General features: G+C 42.0%; 1 long non-coding RNA gene across 1 annotated transcript; it reads left to right on the top strand.

Moving 5' to 3' along the window:
* The first annotated feature begins 3,825 nt into the window (after positions 1-3,825).
* Positions 3,826-4,995, top strand: LOC146561873 (uncharacterized). Its single transcript, XR_014894558.1, has 4 exons — positions 3,826-3,904; positions 4,448-4,518; positions 4,613-4,681; positions 4,822-4,995. It is a non-coding gene; the product is annotated as an uncharacterized LOC146561873 (long non-coding RNA).
* The last annotated feature ends 6,753 nt before the right edge of the window (positions 4,996-11,748 follow it).

An 11,748-nucleotide genomic window follows, 5' to 3' on the forward strand; every position in this document is an offset into this window, starting at 1 on the left:
TGTGACTGGTAACACTGCTGCTGCTGCTGTGGATACTACATAAAAAACCCTTTAAAACTGGCTTTTGCCACATTGTGCAGAAAAAGACCACAACTTCTATGATTCAGGCAAATCTCTTTGTAGTAGTGTCCAGTCATATTAGTAATGATTAGTGATGACATAATGAATGAAAATATAGCATAATATAGCGTATAGCTTTGCCCTTGCCTATTTTTGTGATTTTGCCACATATATATTATTTTAGCTTTTCTCATTGATTTTGTACCTTGTAGCATCAAGTAGAAGGCCCATGGCATGACATTTAAAAGATGCACGAAAAGTACAATATGTGAAGACATTTCATGCAGTTGATGTAATGAAATCACATCAACAACAATAACTTACAACTTAGAACTGATGTGTCATATACACCTCTACGTCTACATTAATCCAGATAAATTTGAAACGCTCCGTGTCCACACTATCGTTGTCAGTCGTTTTCATCCACACTGAAAACACTACGTTCCTGTACTGCACATCCATGAAAAGTAAGACGATTCGATCTGCCTGATTTCCATCTGCCGTTTGTTTACTTTCCGGCTTTTTGAAACGTTGCGGCGAAATGTCGAGGAAAAGTGCCGAGTTTTATCTGGAGCCAACTGCAGCATGTACAAACTGGTATTAATCTTTAATGAGGCTGTCACAATTGAGAGCAAACAAAAGAACTGCTGTACAATGAAGTTTTGCCATCTTAGTTGAATAGGTCACATGACTGCATCATAGGACTAAAATGCGTAATATTTTTCCAAAGCCTCCATTTTTGCAGTCCACACTGCAACACGAAAAACAGCGCTTTCAGATTTATCCGCTTTGGAGAGCGTTTTCAAAAAGCTCAGTTTTCCTTCACCAAAAACAGTGTCTCACTGTGGACAGAAGGACAAAACGGAGAGAAAAAGATCTCAGTGTGGACACGGCCAAAGACGTCTCTTCTGTCAGTTACAGTGTTAAAGCATCGTTCTCATTTAGGGAGTTCACTTGTTTCATTCTTCATGAATCTTGTGACAGTTGCTGTTGTTGGAGGATCTACAAAGCGTTGCTTTTCCTCTCTACATATTTGTGTTGTCATTCTATCCGGTCGTTTAGTGATCTAAAGTAGTCTGCGTTTAATATGGCTTTTGTGTTGTTAACATGTTTAATGTTTTGTATTTTCTTCTATTTGATCTCAAAAAGCTCCTAAAACAGTCAGTGATCACTGTTGACCTCCCTCGGCTTTTATTACCGCTAATCATTTATTTAAGCTCAGTTTTTAAAACCTTAGGATGTAACTACAGCCCAGCCCATGCAGCAGTATATGAATGACTAACCTCGTATTGTGGATGGATTATCTCAGTTGTTCTCCTGGCTGAAGTTTGGTCCTTTTACAGCATCCTGCCATGCGATTACATTTGTTCCTGACCACCGAGAACACTCACGTTAACTTTTATCGAGTGGAAAAAAAGTTAGCTTGTTTATATCATGCTAACATAGCTGTGTCGCTAGCGGTCACGTAGCACATCATTATATACCAGCTAGCCCAACTTCAGTAACCCTACAAACGTCACTGCTGTTTAGTTTTCTGTCTTCATTTATGTTGGAAGTGATAACAGAGCTGTACGTTTTAATTTGTTTCCAAAACCCCGCAGTCAGGACATGCTATATTGTATTTAGATAGAAGCTAGCGAGCTAACTTCCTGCTAACTTCTAACTCCGTTAAATGTCATAAATTCCGTTTTCATGGATGCCTGGATGTTAAACTCAATTGTTACACCTGGTAGAGCAAAACGCTGATCATTTTATTAAAGATGAAAGACTTTAGACAGTTTTTCAACTCTCAGTAATGCCATAGTGATCATTTGATATATGGACCTGCAGCGGAGTTTAGGCCCAGACACGGCTAGTGACGTCAGACTGAACGACCGGATAAATGGCATCAACCATTCAGGGACTAGAGAAAAACTAGATGGCTAAATCCACCATGTTCACATATTGATAGCTGGAAATAGCCCCGTAGTCCTTGGATGACCGTCAGTGTTTCTACTGCTTTAGCTTCCAGTGCTATTGCTGTTTGATGATCACCTTTATTACAATCACTCATAACACTCTTATTTGTAACCTCTGCTATAGACCATTCCAAACTCAGCTAGAACTATTGTTACCAGGACTGCTGCTTCAAATACCACTGCTTTGAAGATTTAAAGTGGTCACGTCACAATGTGAACTTTTTCATGCCGTGTGAACACTTCTTCTTCTTTTTTAATGTATCTTTTCTAGTTTATTCTGTAGCTTTTGGCAAATTTTCTGCTGCTCCACTCCCAGGAGGAGAGATTGAGAGAGATGGAGCAGGGTGTTTAAGCTGCATGACAGGCTGTAATTGTAGCCTCTTCACTCCTTCTCTCTTGTTTGCACTGGAGAGAGAGTAAGGCAGCAGTGAATAGAGAAGTCACCCCACCACCCTTACCCCTACCATCCTTGCTGTGGTTGGTTGGAGGGTGAAGGCGCGTGCTTGGATCGGATGCTCTGCCCTGCAGTTGTATCTTGTTTCTTTGAAGCGGTGTGACTCCTCTCAGCCACCCCGGCAGCCCCCGGCACTGCCACCGTCTACAGGGTCCTGCTGTACAGAACCGTGCCGCTGTTTGAAGATATGGAGTGAAAGGCTTCTCGCCTCGACCCCTGCTACTGCCACAGGCACACACACACATACATTGATACGTAGACATGAATGCTTTTCTCTCTGTCTCTTTCACACACACACACACACACACACACACGCACACACACACACACACACACACACACACACATTCCCACTCACACAATCAAAATCAGTCTCAGCTTCTTCTTGTTACCCTTTGATATGCGCCCATGGTCTGACTCCCACCCTCTCAGACCCCAGTAACAAGCAGCAACAGTGGTCTTAGAGTTGTAACATAACATTTTATTTAGTTGTGTTTTTATCATTTATTCAGGGTAAGCATTGGTTGCTGCAGCTTGGCACAGATTTAGGTTCAAAACAACAATCTGGCTTAACTGGAGAGATTTTTACAAATGCTAATAAACTGTTGGTTAACTATAGCTTCCTTATGTACAAATACATACTGTGCAGATGTGTCAGATGCTGATGTGTGATGGCCCTGTTTGTTGCGAGGTAGAAGTTCTTCGGCAGCCTGTTCTGGAGCATCCTGCTGGTGTTCGACCACATCGAGATTCACTGAGTTTGCTTTCATCCTTTGTCTTTTTGCTCAAAGCCGATCCTGAGTAATCTTTGCAGTGCGGCAGTGAAACAGCTCTCACTACAAAGTTCTTTTTCAGGCTAATGATAGATTTCTTCGGACCTCATATTTAAAATGACAGTGAAAAGTAATAAGATACAGATTCAACAATCTGAATCAGCTTCAGATATTATGTCTGCTTCATTTGTCACAAAACAACTGGAGAACAGCCATTCACCATGACCATGACACAGTGTGTCACTGCTAGATGTCCCATTAATTTTGAGCCTCTAAAAATCGGGGAGTTTGTAAAACAAGGGCTGTAATTTCTAAACCGTCGGTGCAAAATTTCTGCAAAACTCCTCAAATGAAATCTTGTGGCTAGTTAGTGCATGTAGTAAGTGACTATCATTCATCTGTAGCACGTTTTTAAGCTTTTAAGATCCGATGGCCTCAGCATTCAGGACACCAAATATTTGAACACTTCAGAGGCTGATTAGGACTTCAGCGTGCACGTTAAGCTTAGGATCAGGACTTGTTGACTGTAAGTGCTCCCAACCATGTGACACATTAATAACTAACCTTGTGTGTGTTTTCTCTTCTCATCGTGTGACAGGTCTGCTTCCTCCCAAATGATGGCGTTGCAGATGTCTTTGCCCATCTGAGGTTTAATGCTGGTAAAGCTTGTAAATCCTCCTTTTAATTGATGCTCGAAGTTAAACTTTTAATAACTGGGAGAACAGCCACACTGTTCATATTATTGGTTACCTCATGAGGGTTATGCGTTTTATAATGGGAACCGAAGGATCTAGAATTGGCTAATGGGATCAGCCAGACACTTATTTATATGCAGACTGAGCTGTCAGTGTGCATCACAAACAAACACCCGCTGTTGGACACTCTCCAGGGAACATCAAGGAAGGTTTGGTGACCTTTGGTGGAAACAGTTTTGCATGTTTGGCACTTAAAAAAACTTTTCAGGTGATTGGACAAATCATATAACTTAAAACAATGAGAGATTTAATGTAGTAGTGATTATCATTGATTAAAGAGATGAATAAAACAGGCTCTACTACCACTGTCAATGATTACTATGAATAAATGTGGTTCAGTCCTTAGCTTAACTAACTTACATGTTTAAATTTAATGCCTAACTAGAGTTCAGTTAGTGTGGCTGGTAGTTATAGAGTTATTAATTAGCTGCTGTTTTATTTTCACAGATCTCGCCAGTTTTATTGCTGAATGGAACAATGGCCAAAAGATGGAGCGATCCTTTAACATCTGATGCACGGTACATACGCAGTGTTTCAGTCCACTACCTGCTCTTGACTCTTGGTGTGGCCTTTCCTCTGGTTGTTTTTTTCACACTGTCTCCTGCCTGCTAGGTTACTGGTTCATTGGGTTGGTAGAGACCCCTGCCCTGCCTCCCTGTAGCTACTCCTACATTTCCCCAGGTATGTGAACCCCATATACCCTCTGCCTTGCAACCCCTCTTGCCCCATTTTCCCCAGTGGGGACCAGGGGCTGAGATGGATGGTGAGGCAGAACACAGCCCCCCAGATGGGCTGATTTATGGTGTCTCCTTTCGATGCAGGCAGTACAGAGACCCTTGGGGATGAGTCTGAAGAGCGCTGGGGACAGCCGCCGTCTCAGACCTGACGGCCCCGGGCTCCCAGTCCACCTTGATGCCAAGTACCAAACGGCCACTCCAGAATGGTCGCAATCCGTCATGTAGGCAGCGGAGGATCTTCCTTAAGAGCAAAAATATAGAGAGCAGGAACAATGAGACTTGCTCCCTTCCTCCCTCACCTCTTCCCACAGACATTGATCTACACTGCAACAATTTATTATATCACATATGGCTGCTGTCGGGGGGATGCTTGGAGACACTTCCACGTTTTTTTCAAGCAGTATAAATATAGCTACATTACAGGCAGCTGAGAGAAACCATTTTTGTACTGTAGTGACAGCATATGGATACTCAGATCTCAACCCTGAGCTATGCAGCACTGAGACTGTTCTGCAATAATAAAGCCATTAAAGCTGGTATAGCCAAGGATTTAACAAACAATTATCATTAACTAAAATCCTGAATAATCAGAATGTAAAACGACATTTTTGAATCACATCTGACATTTTTCCTCTTCTTGAAACTTGTTGAGAGGGTAGAGTGCCAAGTAATGATTTTATTCTAGAAAGTTTGATTAGCAACCTGCACCCATCATCTCTATATGCACAGATACAGACACCTGTTATAGTGACATACAAATAAAATACAAGAATGTCATTGACCAGAACTGAAGGATAGAATTTTTGGACTGTCTATGTGTCATAGTTGGGTATATTAATTGTGAAATAATTTCATAAAAATTGTGCTGAAGTGGTCCAGTTACGTGACGTGGAGGCGCTAGCAGCCCTGCTTTGTCCCCACACTGTCGATTAAGGCAGCCATGGCTGTAATTTCAGATCTTAACACTATCCTTTGTTATTTCTTATAGCTGATGAGCATATTAATATAGAAGTCTGTCGTGCTGACTTACCTCTGTGATTGCTGCGTTTTTCTTACAAATAATTGGAAGCAAATAGTCTCAAAGTGGCCCACACCACAATATACGTCTCAGCTACAGGAACTGCTCCAGTAGGACATAACTGTTCTTTAGATTAAAATACTTATATACTCCTGAGAGCTTTGGAAAAGATGCAGTTTTTTTAAAAACCCAAGAAACCAACCAGAAGCAAGACAGAGATGAGCAGATTGCTGCTCACACACACACAAAAAAGAATATTTGGCATAGAAATGAACACAAACCTGGTTTCCTCTGGTCCTGTTGTTTTTGTTCTGTTTTTTTTTTTCACTATTATCCATAGTTATTCATGAAATTTAGTTACATTAGACACAGATGTTGCAAAACTAATGAATCACCTCATCAGTCTTTCAAAGGCTAATATGACTGATTAAGACCATTCAAATTTACCTTGTTCAGCTCGTGTTGCTGTAGTGCAGGGGTGTCAAACTCAAATACACAGTGGGCCAAAATTCAAAACTGGAACAAAGTTGCGGGCTAACATTAATATTTACTGAAATATATTTATTCCTCCAGATATAAGAATTAATCTTTTCTTATGGACTCAAACACGTTTTGCTGAAAAACTGAATTGTCAGGGTCCTGGGACTGGGCGACCCAGGATCCCTGGGCAGTCATGGACCTGTGTATTATTATTATGTATTTTTGGTGTCGTTTCTCCTTCTCTGTGCGTGTACATATGTGTGTTTCTCTGTGCTGTGTTAGTCTGTGTCCCACTCATATGTTTAGGCGAGGTATGGGTGTGTATGTCTGCGGGTGTGCCTGGAGGATGGAGCTCGGCCACCTGCAGGCCTGAGGGGTGTGGCCCTGCGGAGGGACTGGCCACACCCGAAGCCACACACCTGCCGCTGATCAGGGCTCGTCGGGGGAGCTACTTAGGAGAGTCTTGGAGCTCCCACCGACGCGGGATCATTGAGTTATCTTACCAAGTCAGTGTGTGTTAGCGTAGGTCTGTGCTGTGCGTATATGCCCGCCGAAGGTTAGTGTTGACGGCTGCGTCTCTGGTTTCCCTACAGGAGGAGGAGTGGTCCGGAGAGGCAGCACGCACGGGGGTGCGGAAACACAACAGCGGGGAGCACGAGCACAGATATCGGAGGGAAGCACGCACACGGGGTTCGAGGGAGCAACGGGGAGTTATTGTATTTACAGCCTTTTCACTGTAAATAAAGAGCACTGTTTGCATCGCAGAGTCTGCGTTTTGGGTCCTCCTTTCCCCACATCCCCACGGTCTGCCAGCCAGACCGTGACATGAATATGGAACAAGCAAAGCTTAATACTAAACAATATATATATTAGCTGTATAATACCAGTAGGCCAGCTCTAATAGTAATTTGGTATGGCTTCGCGGGCCAAATGTAATTAGGCTGCGGGCCAAATTTGGCCCGCGGGCCAGAGTTTGACACCTATGCTGTAGTGGAAGGGAGGCAACTTTGAATTCTGTTTTAGAGTTGCAGACACCAAAGCTAATAAAATAATTTAGGAAATATATAAAAACATACTTAAAGGGAAGCTGTTTCTGAATGCCCACAGCTCTACTACTCTATCTGTGAGAGTTCACTCGTTTTCATATAGCAGCATAATTCTTTCTATGGCATCTTGCAAACAGCATTAGCATGCTACATGCTACAAGGTTGTAAGCCAAGCGCGTATGACAGAAGCTCATGGCCTCAGGCATCACTAAGCAAAATGCAAACTATGCTTTATGGATTATATAATCCACTATTATTTGACTGTTGCTATTTAACTGAAGAGCATTAGGATGAAAAATCAACAAGCGGCCCACCAAACAACACAACAGTGGAAAAAAAAAATCGAAACATCAGAGGAAATCTCCATGGAACGCTGTTTTGTCTGCACAGTGAAGATATTTCTGTCTTTATTAGCTTTTTTCTGATTCCCAACACTGTTATTTCCCTTGAATCTCAACGGACCATTCGTGAATACACAGATGAAAATTGACAATAGGCGAAAGACAATATGAGGAGGATCAGTGGTGCTGTGTTATCTGTGTTTTTTGAAAGTGTTATTTCAATTAAAAAGCGGATAAACTGCTGATTAATTCAGCACACTTCCCAATTACAGATCAAACAGGCCTCCTGGGGGCTGCAAAGCCCCAAAGATGGCAGATGCCGAGCACATATTCAGGCATATTTCATAGGGCTATGAAATATTGAACTGGTGTGTGGCATTGTGGTACTGCTGGGTGTCTGTGTTGTTGGGGCTGTATGTAAATCTGGCTGTGACACCCCTGTCTGCAGCAGGAGACTGATATCTGGGACATGTTGGGAGCTACTACAGGGAAAATGATGCAATGTGAAGCTAAGACGCTCCAGACGAGTGCAGTATCACATTCTGCTTGCTACAGTGGAGCAATGTTGGTGCAACTTTGGAGGCAAATTAATGTAAGATGTGCAATGATGTTGGTAAAAGTTCAAGTAAGAGAGCATGTAAAGCGTGGATATGAAGACAAACAGAAAAGAAGGATTTTGTTCGTTCAGTATTCATCTCACACCGAATCTTAAAGAATCAACTAGAATAATCTTTAAAAGTTTGGCCTTTATTATAATTTGATATTATTATACTGAGCAAATTTTAAACTGAAAACTTTCTACAGATTTTATGACATGTAACGCTTGCAGACCCTGCTGTATCACACGGTGACCATATACCACATTTACTTACAGGCAGTTGTTAATATAATACACAAATCGTTAGATTTACAATTTAACCTCCTAAGACCCGAACTCTTCCACAGCAGCATTTTTAATTTCTCTTTGATATTTGGGCATATTGGGGCCCGATGAATTTAAAAACAAAGAATTACCAGATTTATTTTTTTTTTTACCTTATTTTTGCTTTTAAGAAAAATAAGAGCCACATATGAGGATATTTGTTTAAGATTTTGATAGAACGGTAGCAGGATAATGTCCTCGTAAGTGGATATCAGGCCTTTGTAGAGCAAAATGGAGTATTTTGGTCTAAATAACCCAAAATGTGACGTCCACATATGTGGACGCAGGTCCTAGGAGGTTAAAGTTAAAAATTTGGACATGCATTTTAAAAGTGAATAAAAACTTTTTTCAATGTAAAAGTATATGGTCAAGTTTACAAACATTGATTACCATTGACAGTTTTTATTATTTTTTATGCTGCTTGTTTATTATTAGCTTTCTGCGTCTTTCCATTTACAACAAGCAGCCTGGGTAGCAAAACCTTTTTATTATAAAATAGGTACATATGACTTCTTTCTACTTTTAGTTGTCAGAATTTATGTTCACTAATTACAGCAGGTGAAATTATTCCATTGAGGGGGTTAACAGTTATTCAGTACATGGCACTGACAGTGCTCACTAAGAAGTGCAGCTCTGCTGGTATAAATCAGTGACATGATTTATCCAAAACACATTTTCAATGCTTCAGAACAGAACATTTAATTTGAATTTTAATTACATTTTTTATTCCTCCCTTACAATAAGACACAAATCTACATCCAAGCCTGTTGTTTTACTTGTTTTATGTCAGGTCAGGTTTATAGCGGCAGAGAACACATCAAGCACACTTTGTTTTGTAATTTGACGTATGAACACGGGTGAAACATTCAGCGAAAACAAATTCCAAAATAAAAACAAGATTTTGAAACAGAACAAAGACAAAATAATGACTGTTCAATCTGAAAACTGCGACTCTTCCTCCAGACATGTTTACTCATTCAGAGCTTGATGCCAGTAACACATTTTAAAAAAAGTTGACAGGAGTATGTTTATCACTGTGTTTCATCATCTTTTAACAACACGCACTAAGTGTATGTTACCTGAGTAAACTAATGGTTTTCTGTTGCGTTTTGTTGTTCCCCTGTTCTCCCAGTCATATCGTTTGAAATGAGGGCAGTGTAGTTGTATGAAGCCACGCTGTTGGAAAAACTTTACCTGACATTGTCCGGCTGAAGTGTGCAGCTTTCACTAAAAAAGACCATTTATCATTTTACTACAGAATTGTGCCCATTTTTAAAAAAATAGTTTAAATCAGTATCAACTTTAATCTTTGTTACTTGAGTACAGTAACAATTGTCATGTCAGATGTTACTCCTCATGAATCTTTTCCTGTGTTACTTCTGAAACATGTTTTATACCCATTAATTAACCCCATTAGCTGAGACATCACACGGCGATGCCTTGTTTTATCTTTTCCTAAGCAATAGTGAGGATCTTAGGTGGTGTCAACCTATCCTGATGATAGCTTCTTACACTACAAGATTCATGGAGAGCATTGCCAGCCTTCCCTCCCTCCATAACTCATTTGAGTGTAAGCGCAAACAAACTGCTGTAACAGCTCTCTGGACAGGAGTTTGTATGGTCCAGTTATATGATGCTGCTCTTCTCTCACTGTGCCGCCTCCCAAACAAGCCTGCGGCACTTTGTAACCACCGCTTTATGTCCCAAAAGACGGCAGACCAATAGTTGCCGAAATCCGATGTGACCATAACACATAAATCATCTTTTAAGCACTGAGAAGAGCAGGTGCAGGCATAAACAGTGTCGACGCTGCTTTCTCATTGATGTAAATAATTTATCAAACCTACACACACACACACGCACGCACACAAGGCTGTTTATTCCTTCCCAGTCATTGTGTAATCCTCAGACGCCATTTTAGTGGAGGGCCTGTCAAGACACACACACTGGCACGCGTGCACAAACACACGCACACACTCGGTCAGATTTTTAGAGGCGGCCCTGTCTGTCGCCATAATGAATCCCACTGTGATCACTCTGGCAGTTGTGGTCATCACTCTCTGACCAACACACACACATGCAGACTCCCCCTTTCTCTCTCTCTCTCTCTCTCTCACACACACACACACACACACACACACACACACACACACACACACACACACACACACACACACACACACAGAGGTCCTGCTGACTGTCTGCTCATTCATCATGCGACCCCTCATGGAGTTGCTTGTGGGAGTCTGGGGATGCAATGGAGATGGAAGAGGAGGAGGGGAGAGTTGGTGTTGGAGGTGTGCGGTGGTGGTGGTGGTGGAAGGCTAGTAAGGGTGTCGGAGCACAGGATGTGGGGGAGCCTGGGTGAGAGAGAGGGATGTGTCTGTACACGCGAAGGATGGAAGAGGAAGAAGTCCTCATGGCTCTGTGCCTGGGGACTCACAGGCAGAACTGGGGGGGGGTGGGGGTGCAGGGGCACTCTTGGATTAAAACCACCCTTTATTCTTCTCGCCGCTCTTGTGCAAAAAACCCCAGCCACCTCAGTATAGTTTTGCTTTGTTTTGGCCTTGCATAGTCCACCAAAGAACTCCTCTTTTCTCATCCCCTGGCCATTATTTTGACAAGTGTTTCCTCTCCCTCTGCCCGCCAGCAGCTCGATGTTAGCTTCCCCAGGAGCGTTAAGTGCATATCTAAATAGTTGATGAGCACTAAGCTGGAAGGGGAAAGTGTCGCCGGTGGCGCCTCATTGAAAGCTGCCTCAGAGACACCCAGTGGGATTGCTTTAAACAACCAGGCGTCCCACTGCTCTGCAACCTGGGAAAGGAGATGGTTCCGAGCCCAGCGGGTCCCTCACCTCTCCAGTCTTTTAAGATAATTATCAGAAGACACAACGGTGTTTTTACTTCAATCAAACGATGGAGGTAAAAATGCAGACGGAGCGGATGTATGCAGGGAGATTCACAGATTTAACAAAGACTTTCTCTTGATGCTGTTATTCTTCATCAATGTGTTACAGTACATGAAAACGTGCTCCTTTATTTTGGGGGGATCACGTTTCCTGTCAACCTGTTTTGACAGTGACTGTTTATGATTTCTTACATTTCCAAGCCTTCAAAAGAAGACGTGAGAGAGGTTTGCTCTCAGTTCAAGTCACTTTACATGTGTGAGCATACATGAACTTTGACAGTGTCTTTTGTAGAGATG

The sequence above is a fragment of the Mchenga conophoros genome, linkage group LG12 (genome assembly GCF_057382185.1).
Source record: "Mchenga conophoros isolate Kocher_MC1m ecotype Shallow Benthic linkage group LG12, M_conophoros_male_GT1.1, whole genome shotgun sequence".
NCBI lineage: Eukaryota > Metazoa > Chordata > Actinopteri > Cichliformes > Cichlidae > Mchenga > Mchenga conophoros.